The sequence below is a fragment of the Bubalus bubalis genome, chromosome 8, assembly GCF_019923935.1.
Source record: "Bubalus bubalis isolate 160015118507 breed Murrah chromosome 8, NDDB_SH_1, whole genome shotgun sequence".
Taxonomy (NCBI): domain Eukaryota; kingdom Metazoa; phylum Chordata; class Mammalia; order Artiodactyla; family Bovidae; genus Bubalus; species Bubalus bubalis.
The window spans coordinates 65,182,130-65,193,708 of record NC_059164.1 but is presented as its reverse complement, the minus strand read 5'-3'; positions in this window follow the sequence as shown (position 1 = coordinate 65,193,708).

Sequence of the window (11,579 nt, the reverse complement as noted above, 5' to 3'; positions counted from 1 at the left end):
GAAGGGGGAAGGAGGGCTCCCTCTGCTCACTGGCCAAAGGTCTTGTGATGAAACTCCAGGTTAAATTTGAACCTCTCAGCCATGGACAAGAGGTCGCAGTCAAAGCCATAGTAGGGAGGGTAAGGGAGCAGATGGCCAGGTAGTCCCTCTGGGTGGGAAGTGCTTTTAGTACCAGTGGTCCCCGCGAGGCTGCCGTCCATGGAGGCCCTGGGTGTGTGCCTCCCATGCAGCTGTACAGCAGCCAGGGACACGGCTTCAGAGTCTTGACTTTGTGTGTTACAAGGAGGACTCTGGACAATGGAATATTGGTAAATGTTTCACGTGTGTGTGCGTGCTAAGTTGCTTCAGTCGTGTCTGACTCTTTGTGACCCTATGGACTATAGTCTGCCAGGCTCCTCTGTCCATGGGATTCTCCAGGCAAGAATACTGGAGTGGGTTGCCATGCCCTGCTCCAGGGGATCTTCTCAACCCAGGGATGGAACCTGTGTCTCTGTGTCTCCAGCATTGTCAGGCAGGTTCTTTACCACTAGCACCACTTGGGAAACCCTCCTAAATGTTTCACAGTCAGCTCTAAAAAAAAGAAAAGTGCTGATATGTGGTGACTGACAGATTCCATACTGTGAATACTCCCACCATGGTTGATTTTCAGCTCCCAGTGGCTGAACAACTGGCTCACAAAATTCCCAGAAAATTAACCATTGGCTCTCATGAGCTGGTACAAGTCAGAATGAGTACACCATGGCTTCCAGACTAGGGCTGGCAGATTGAACAAGTAAAAGTATAGGATGCTTAGTTAGTTAAATTTAAGATAAACAAAATACATTTTAAAAGGATAATTGTGTGCCCCAAATTGCATAGGACATATTATCTAAGTCTTAATTGTCCCTCTGAAATTCAAATATAACTAAGTGTTCTGTATTCCATCTGGCATTACTCCAGACCCTAATGGAAAGAGGCACAACCCAGGAGTCAGGGCTGCTGCTAACACATAAGGGCCTTTGTGCAAATTAAGGAAAGGTGCTCCCATAGAGAGGCAGACAGACAGACAGACAGAAATTGTAGAAAGGTACCATCTGGGCTGATTCACTGGGAAAGAAATGTTCCCTCTGTCTCTGGAAGAACTATGAAAAGAAGGTGCCCCTCTGGGCAGACCGATTAGAGAAAATTGTGCTTTCCTTCAGGCTGACTTGGTTCTATCTCTGAGTGCCCTTCAGTCTCTTTTTCCCTGGAGACTACACCTCTGTGAGGTAAAACCAGCTTAGCTGGACACATCAACCCGGACAAGAGTCAGGAGACCCAAATTCGGGTCTTGACTCTGCCATTTGTTGGCTGGGTGAACTTAGGTGAGTCTTTTCCCTTCCCTGGGCCTCATATTTCCTTTTGATGAAGTTGGAGAAATGGGACCTAATCTAATAATCTACAAAGAAGTTCTGGGAGCAGAAAATCATTGATGTGAAAGTGCTTTGAAAAGTAAAATGTTTGGTACAAACTGACTATGGGATTTATTCCCCCAAATAAGAGTTGGAACATAAAAAAGAAATTAACGCACACACACACAAAAGAAAGTAGGGACATAAGCGGAAAGTTAAAAAAAAATAAAGTGTTGGAACAGCCCTTTGAAATTAGTACGATCTCTTTCTTGTACAGCCAGGGAGGGGGTCCTGAGAGGGTAAGTGGCTTGCCCAGAGACACACGGCAAACTGGTGACAGAGTTGGAGTGAGAATCGGGTTTCCTGACTCCTGGTCCAGTGTACCTTCCACTCCACTAGGGGTTCCCACAGGTTTGGAAGGGCATGGAAACCCCTCTTGGCCTTGGGTCTCTCCCAGTACAGGCTTGGTCAGCAACAGCAGTCCCGGCTCTTTCCGACATGTGTGTCTATTTGAGTAGACCCCTCTCTGTACATGCCTCAGCCCCTTTCACATGTTCCTCAGTGGGATCTGCTGGGAATTGGATGAAAGCCTGCTCTTAAAGCTCACCGGCTCTGTCTCTCCCACGCCATTTCTAGATGCTCTGTCCTTAATGTGACAGCTGCTTCTCAGACACTAACGGGGAAAGCTCAGAGGGGGTGTATACCATATGATGGCTGCAGGTACCCCTGCAAAAGCCCTGAGGAGAAAGGGGCTCCCGACTCTCCTTGGGCTCTCCCTGCTCTGTGAATTCTCTGTCTCATGTTGCACTCACCAGGCTCATCCCGGGTGAGGTTTATCCCTTGCCACCTCTCCTTAGAGGCAGTTTCTGTTTGGAATCTTCCTTGCCTTGTCCTCTAATCCACCTCTATGAGTTGCTCTGCATGAACTGTGCATGTTCAGCCCCCACCCTGCCCTTTATGAGGTGCTCATTATACCAAGACTGAACTCCTTCTGTGCCTGCACTGAAGGAGAGAGAGAGATAACACACACACAGATCTTATGCTAATGTTAATAACCAGTACCCTCATAGCTCTTATTAAGTGTCAGCCACTTTAAAAAAATATTTATTTTTTACAATTATGGTAAAATACACATGACATGAAATTTATAACTGTTTCAAGTGCACATTTGAGTTGCATCAGGTGTACTCACATTGTACAATCATCACCGGCATCTACATTCATAACATGCTTTTTTCAACTTCACAAACTGAAACTCGGTACACATTAGAAGACAACTTCCCATGTAACCAAGCAGGACCCTATGGGGCCTTCTGGGCATAGATCACTCTCCCATATCCTCTGCTTAATTTCTTCTTTGAAGTACCTAGATAACAGCATCTGATGAGTATCAACTCATTTCGTGAGTTGTTTTGCAGATGCTAAAACCACCACCAAATGGAAGAAATTAGCTACTTGATGACCATGAACATGTAGCCCCCAGACCTACTGGCCCCTAAAGATTGATAATGTTAACTCCTGCAACACCATCCTGTTACCGCACCATCAACCAACCTGAGAATTGTGAACTAGCTGACTTACATATCCTGGGACTCCTTCCTCACCCTCCCGTCCCTGAAACTCTTTAGGGAATTTGAGTGTTTTGAGCACCATCTGCCTTGGACTCATTTGAAAAGACCCTGATGCTAGGAAATATTGAAGGCAGGAGGAGAAGGGGACAACCCAGGATGAGATGGTTGGATGGCATCATTGACTCAATGGATATGAGTTTGGGTAAACTCCAGGAGTTGTGATGGACAGGGAAGCCTGGCATGCTGCAGTCCATGGGGTCGCAAAGAGTCAGACACGACTGAGCAACTGAACTGAACTGAACTGAACTGCCTTGGACTCCTTGCTTGGTGCCCTGCAAAAAATGCTGCACTTTTCTTCACCACGAAACCTGGTTTCAGTAGATTGGCTTTACTGCTTGGTTAATGTTGGATCAGTCAACTTTCTTTACTGTAAAGTGACTATTTTCCCCTTGGTAATACAGAAATATCTTACAGACAGATACTTTGAGACTATAAAAAATACCCCATTCCTCACCAAATTTTTCCCACTAGTTTTAGCACCCATTAATGATTTTTTTCTTTTTGGCTGTGCTGAGTGGCATGCAGGATCTTAGTTCAGCATGAGGGATTGAACCCATGCCCCCTGGATTGGAAGCTCAGAGTCTTAACCACTGGATGGCTAGGGAAGTTGCCATTAATGATTCTTTCTTGCTTGAGTGAATTATTATTATGCTAGTTGCCGAATGGTGATTTGTTAATTCTATCATTTTTCTAGTCAATACATTTATTAGTTGACATACAAATGTAAAAGGAGCTTTCCTTCTTTCTTTCTTCTGCTTTGTTTCCTACTGTAAATATGGACTCATGGATTCTTCTTTTATTCCATAGGTTATGACCTATATTATTGTTATCACTTCCTTTGATGCACAGATTTGGCCAGTAGGAGTCCCTTTAAGCTGGCTGTGTGTTCTCTGACATGTCCCCATCATTCTTGGAGCACTTCCTTACTGAGTTGCTCTTGTTTGTCCCTCTTGAATTAACCTAATGCTAACCAATATAATCAGGCACAGGAGTAAACAGGAAGAACTGAGGGCTCTTGGCTGCCTTCTTTTGCTTTGGTTCCTGAGACCCATCATGAGAAACGCTGGGCTGGATGAAGCCCAAGCTGGAATCAAGATTGTGGGGAGAAATATCAATAATCTCAGATACGCAGATGACACCACCCTTATGGCAGAAAGTGAAGAAGAACTAAAGAGCCTTTTGATGAAAGTGAAAGAGGAGAGTGAAAATGTTGGCTTAAAACTCAACATTCAGAAAACTAAGATCATGGCATCTGGTCCCATCACTTCATGGCAAATAGATGGGGAAACAGTGGAAACAGTGACAGACTTTAGTTTTTTAGGCTCCAAAATCACGGCAGATGGTGACTGAAGCCATGAAATTAAAAGATGCTTGCTCCTTGGAAGAAAAGTTATGACCAACCTAGACAGCATAATAAAAAGCAGAGACATTACTTTGCCAACAAAGGTCCATCTAGTCAAAGCTATGGTTTTTCCAGTAGTCATGCATGGATTGGAGAAGGCAATGGCAACCCACTCCAGTACTCTTGCCTGGAAAATCCCATGGATGGTGGAGCCTGGTGGGCTGCCGTCTCTGGGGTCGCACAGAGTCGGACACGACTGAAGCGACTTAGCAGCAGCAGCAGCAGCAGCAGCATGTATGGATGTGAGAGTTGGATTATAAAGAAAGCTGAGCGCCAAAGAATTGATGCTTTTGAATTGTGGTGTTGGAGGAGACTCTTGAGAGCTCCTTGGACTGCAAGGAGATCCAACCAGTCCATCCTAAGGGAAATCAATCTTGAATATTCATTGGAAGGACTGATGCTGAAGTTGAAACTCCAATACTTTGGCCACCTGATGCAAAAAACTGACTCATTGAAAAAGACCCTGATGCTGGGAAAGATTGAAGGCGGAAGGAGAAGGGGCTGACAGAGGATGAGATAGTTGGATGGCATCACTGACTCGGTGGACATGAGTTTGAGTAAACTCTGGGAGTTGGTGATGGACAGTGATGCCTGGTATGCTGCAGTCCATAGGGTCGTAAAGAGTCGGACATAACGGAGCCACTGAACTGAATTTACCTGAGACCCATCACGTTGCCTGCCAGTTCACAAGGTGGTCCCTGAAGCAACCGCCCTGAGCCTGAGTTGACCTGGGGAGGCATGGAGAGCCACGTGCTCCAAACAGCTTCCTTTGGAGCAGAAGACTTGAGCAGAGAAACCTGGGAGAAAAGAAATCCTCCAACAACCCCCAAGTACCACCTTAAAACTGAGAAGGGATCTCCCTGTCTTTAGGGAGACTGGAGTGGAAGGGAAAATCCTGATGACCATCAGCTTAGAAGCACACTGTTGAAATGTTCAGACAGCCAACCTGGAGCAAAGTGCCCAAATCAGGCCACAGGAGCCAGAGACCCAGGCCTTGCTGTGTACTAAGAGGTCAGAAAACCAGAAGAGGGGAGAGCAAAGAAGCAGAAGATGGAATATTGTGCAGAGCAGGAGGTATCCCCTGGGCAGTGTTCAAGTTAGGGCTCATACAAAAATGGCCATGTGTATTGGGGTAAGTGGAGAAGGCTGGTCATGGCTATCCAGCCTGTGGTCTCTGGCCAGGTAGGCTTCCAGCTTCCAGGGGGCCTGAGGAGGTGGTGATCTCAGCACACCCGTTCCCAGTTTGCAGCAGGTTGGTATGGATGATCCCCCATGGGGATCATTTGTATTATTTAGACAAGATCAGGAATGTTCAGGGTGGTATAGCCTTAATGGTTTTTATTATTTAGGTTGAAAAGATAAGCTGCTATAACAAGAGACAGGTCCATCCCCACTTTCAAAAATAAAAACAAACAAATAAATAAAGAAATAAAGCCCAAATCACACTGAAGTTTACTTCTCTTGTAAACTTCTGAATTCCAGGCCACCAGGTGACTCTGCTCCACGCAGTCATTCAGGGAAGGCTGGCATCTTATATCTGCCAGCCCCGAGGGAAGCATGCTCAAATGGAGGTGAGCACCAGAATTGCATAGAGATATGGTTTCGTACAAATTGCTGGCACCAGCCTCAGAACTTCAATAGATCCAAAGGCAAGGACTGGAAATCTGCATATCTAGCAAGTTCTCAGGTGATACTGGTGTTTTGGCGACCACAGTTTGAGAATCACTGCCCTAGGGTGCTGACTTGTGTTTATGGTCACAGCACACACCCGTAGGTGCAGCTGTGCTCAGGCTCACTGGAGAGATAAGAGTGTGGAAAAGGTGGGGCCTGGTCTTAAAGTGCTGGCCCTCTCATTCTCTTTCCTTGGTGACCATTTAGTTCCATGGCCATGTCCAACCGCAAGAAAAGCTGGGAAATGTAGTCTGAATGGGAAGCCACTTGCCCACCTCCAAATATATTATTGCAAATGAAGGAAAGAATGGATTCTGGGGGCAATCAGTGGATTTTGCCACGGTGCTTTGAGAAAGATTTCCATTGGCTTACCTGAACCAGCATTTTCATGTAGAATGCTTTTTAAGCATTTTACACAATTACATTGTGATTTCCAAAGGATAACATCATCTTGTTTCAATCAGGAACTATTCACTAGTTGGCACTGGCAGCTGTGTCTGAGGGTCTGGGATCACACTTGATGGTGAAAGCACCAGAATATGGAGTGACTGTGGAAGACTGAGGTTTTCTCTAGAGAAGGCATCTTTTATATCTGGGCAGTGTCTAAGGAGCTTTGCTCAAGAATTTCTCAGGACCATTGCAGAGTGGGTATGCAGCAAGGTGGGTTGAAGGGGGATGCTTAGTGAAAGTTGTCTGGAGAAACAGAACTAATAGAACATATACAAATGAAAGAGAGAAATAAGAGAGATAAGCCTGCAGGGCAGGCTGGCAGTTTGGAGACCCTGGGAGGAGTCAATGTTACAGCTTGAAACAAAGGCAGTCTGAAGACAGAATGCCATCTTCCCTAGGGGGCCTCTATCTTTTCCTCTTAAGGCCTTCAGTGGATTGAATGAGTCCCACCCCATTAAGGACAGTAATATGCTTTGCTGTTGTTCAGTCGCCCAGTCATGTCCGACTCTTTGCGACCCCATGGGTTGCAGCATGCCAGGCTTCCCTGGCCCTCAACATCTCCCGGAGTTTGCCCAAGTTCATGTTCATTGCGTTGGTGACGCCATCCAGCCATTTCATCCTCTGATGCCCTCTTCTGCTTCTGCCCTCAATCTTTCCCAGCATCAGGGACTTTTCCAATGAGTTGTCTGTTAGCATCTCAAAGTCAACTGATTTAAATGGTGATCTTATCTTAAAAAATACCTTCACAGACACATCTAGACTGATGTTTGACCAAATATCTGGGTACCATGGCCTAGCCAAGTCAGCATGTAAAATTAACCATCACAGATGTGGAAGAGAATTGTACATACTTCTTGGCTAAGGTAGCCATATTCTCAAAATTTCACTGGATGCCTCTGCTTACCCCTCACTCTCTGCCTGGATGGTCCACAACACAGGCCTGCCTGAGTGGCCTTACTGCACATACTTGCACAGCTGGCTGGACCCCATCACTTCTGAGAGTGAGAGGGTCTGGGATGCTGTGAGCATGAAAGCCTGAGAGCCTCATTGGGGCTGTGGCAGCCCCATTTTATCAGGCCAGATATCTGGGGCCCGGTTCTTCCCTCCCTCTGTGGTTTCATGTTGGTAGACTTATGGATAGAGATTAGGAGGTGGCCAGTGAGACAGGGCCATGTGGAGAGTGTGTGGATAAACTTTTCCTTCATGTTTGCCAAGGACAGTGGCTTGGGCTAGCTCTGACTTCTGGGAGTGGTGGTCAGGACAATTAGGAAAGACTGAGGGTTATGTCATTAAAGGACTCTCACAATGTTCTTCCAACCCAGCTGGTTCCAACAAGCTTCACCTGGTCAGACCCTTGCTCCCACCTCCCTGAGCCTGGAAAGCAGGTCTCTGGGGAGGACATGGTCATGGGGACAGTGTGTGCTTCCGTTTTCTGGAACCTTCTAATCCAGGGAAATGCCCTGCCCTGCCATGCCTGTTGCTGCTACTGCTGCTGCTAAGTCTCTTCAGTTGTGTCCGACTCTGTGCGATCCCACAGATGGTAGCCCACCAGGCTCCCCCATCCCTGGGATTCTCCAGGCAAGAACACTGGAGTGGGTTGCCATTTCCTTCTCCAATGCATGAGAGTGAAAAGTGAAAGTGAAGTCGCTCAGTTGTGTCCGACTCTTAGCGACTCCATGGACTGCAGCCTACCAGGCTCCTCCGTCCATGGGATTTTCCAGGCAAGAATACTGGAGTGGGGTGCCATTGCCCCTAAGTTGGAAGGGGATCCATTCATCAGCCCCCTCTCTGGAGTATCCTGGAGGAGGCATCACAGAACCTTTAATTCTCACAAACCAGCGCAGCAGTCCTACCTCCCTGCTCCAAGGCCCTCTCCACAGCTGCTGGACTCTGTTGTCAGAGCCCAGCAGGGCACCAGGCAGAGTCAGGGACCCCTTAAACTCCTTTGGTTAGACTCATACAAACACAGGAGCTCATGGACTCTGAGATGTATAGAGCCACCGCCACACGTATGTACACACTTGCCTGCAGAACACTTTCTGTGTTATAAGACATCTGACTTGTCCCTCCAATGTAAAGTCCATTGAATTTCCCTCTGCTCCCCTTTCCTCCTCTACTTCCTTCTGCATCTCAGAGGCATAGAATTAATTAGAGGCATATTAATTATTAATATGTCTTGGTTCATGACATCCTCTCATCATTGGTCCCTGCAAGGCCATCTTTTATTAACTAACGAATTAATAGAAGTATCATGGCAAGCGCTTCTGAAACCAATAACCCTATGACTCCCAGAACACTGGCAATTACTTATACTTACTGTCATACTTATACTTAAGTATAACCTTGTGACCTTGCCTCCCACTCCCAAGGCAACTGCTGTTCTGAATAATACAGTCTTTACTCTTTACTTTTATTTTTTAAATGCAATGCTGAAGTCATGTTTCTTACAAATTTTATGATTTTTTGGCTTACATTGTTTTAAGTTTACACAGAGATCTGTTGTATGTAATCTTTTGAGGGTTAACTTTTTCACTCACTATTCTATTGTTAAGCCCACTGAGTAGTTCACTGAATTTCTGCGTAGGCAAATAATATGACTTCTAATCACTAGTGAGGCAATGCTCGTCTTTGCTATGGCTGGTTTTAGGCTAGCAAGTGGCATGGAGAGATTGTGAGTGCATGCTCTATAGCTCTTGTTTATTTATTGGCTCCAGGAGTGGATCCCCATTTATGGAACTTGGAAAAGCATTAAAAATGATTATTATTGGTATTTATAATGATTTCTCTGGAAGAGGAAATAGCGATCACTCCAGTATTCTTGCTTGGAAAATCCATGGACAGAGGAGCCTGGTGGGCTGCAGCCCATGGGGTTGCAAAAAGTCAGACATGACTCAGCAACTGAGTATAAAGGATTGGGTGTTTATTTTGATGATATTGTTGTCACATCTCTGCATGTTCATTATAGGGAGTCATTTTTGAGGACCTCAAACACCACTCACATTCTGGCAGGAGAACTAAACTCTGTTACAGTGCTTTGTGGGATTCTCCAACTGACAAGAACACAACGTGAAAAAGTCAGGATGACTGGCTGGGATCAGTTGTAAGAAATGGGATATATGATGCAATCTACTCCCTCCCCCAGATTGCTGGCAGGGCACCCTTCACCCTTCCCCTACTGATTATCCCCTTTTATGTGGCATCTTAAAGTTATTTCATGAGACTTGGTGGTAGAGAATCCACCTACCAATGCAGGAGACACAGGAGACACAGGTTCAACCCCTTGGTCAGGAAAAGCCCCTGGAGCAGGAAATGGCAACTCACTCCAGTATTCTTGCCTGGAAAATTCCATGGACAGAGGAGCCTGGAGGGCTACAGTCTATGGGGTCACAAAGAGTCAGATAAGACTGAGTGATTCAGCATGACTTGCAAAGTTATCTCAAGGTAATTGTATCCCTAGGATCCAGCTATGTGTCTGGAAAAAGAATGCGTTCCTGGGCTTCTCTTGCTTAACATTCCATTTCGATGTGTTACAAAAAAAGTACCACAGTTGGGAAAATATAATACACACACACACACACCAATATGTCTAGCCTAAAATGTACCTGTACTACTGATTGTTGTAATTGCCTCCTAACTCATCTCTCTGTTTCCCCACTGACCCCTCTACAGTTAATTCTCAACATTAAAGCCAGAGAGATCCTGTTAAAGCCTGCTCAAAACCCAGTTTAGGAGTCTTTTCCTGCTAGTCCAGAGGTTAAGAATCTGTCTGCCAATGCAGGGCACAGGGGTTTGCTCACTGGTCCAGGAAGATCCTGCATGTGGCACAGCAACTAAGCCCAGGCACCACAACCATTGAGCCGGCCTGCTGCAACTACCGAAGCAACAAGGGAAGCCACTGCAATGAGAAACTCATGCACCACAAGGAAAAGTAGCCCCTGACTGCCACGACAGAGAAAGCCCGGCACAGCAACCAAGATCCGGTGCAGCCATCAATAAATAAATAATTAAAAAAAAAAAGAAACCAAACAAAACCCCAATTCAGAGTAAAAGCCCAAGTCCTTCTGAAATCACAGGCTTTCATCGTAGATCCTGCTGCCCCATTCCCTCCTGGCCTCCCTGTTTCACAAGCACTCAGGCTCGATGCGGTCTCAGGACATTTACACTTGCTGCTGCTTCTACCTGGAGAGCTCTGCGCGGAGCATCTGTGTGGCTTTTATCCTTTCTTCTGTTTTTTGCTGAAATACTGTTGTTATTATTCAGTTGCTAAGTCATGTCTGTCTCTTTTGGGGGACCCCATGTATTGGAGCCCTCCAGGCTCCTCTGTCCATGGGATTTTCCAGGTGAGAATACTAGAGTGGGTTGCCATTTCTTTTTCCAGGGGATCGTCCCCATCCAGGGATTGACCCGCGTCTCCTGCATTGGCAGGTGGGTTCTTTACCACTGAGCCACCAGGGAAGCCTGTGACCTTTCAGTTCAGTTCAGTTCAGTCGCTCAGTCGTGTCCGACTTGTTGTGACTCCATGAATGGCAGCACGCCAGGCCTCCCTGTCCATCACCAACTCCCGGAGTTCACCCAGACTCACGTCCATCGAGTCAGTGATGCCATCCAGCCATCTCATCCTCTGTTGTCCCCTTCTCCTCCTGCCCCCAATCCCTCCCAGCATCAGAGTCTTTTCCAATGAGTCAACTCTTCGCATAGTCTTAACCTCTCTGAATCTCAGTGTCTTGTTTTTAAAGCATAGGCCAATAGTAACCACCTGGACTGGAGGCTGCAGGATTAAAGATGTGATGATGTTTGTAAATTCTTGCTGCTTAGTAACTGGCAGTGTCCTTATGAAAGCAGGCACCAAGGAGGCCAGGGACTCATCCTTTAAGTTCAGCACCAAGTCAGCAGAAAGCCCTGGGCCTCCTTTTCCCTGCAGCCTGGGCCAACTGAGGTCAGTCAGCCTGTGGGAACCCAGGAGAAGGTGGAGGTGCTGGGGCTAGATCTCTAGGGGCCACTTCACTGTGGGTTTACTCCTTTAGGAATCAGGAGGCAGGCACTCTCCCCCATTCA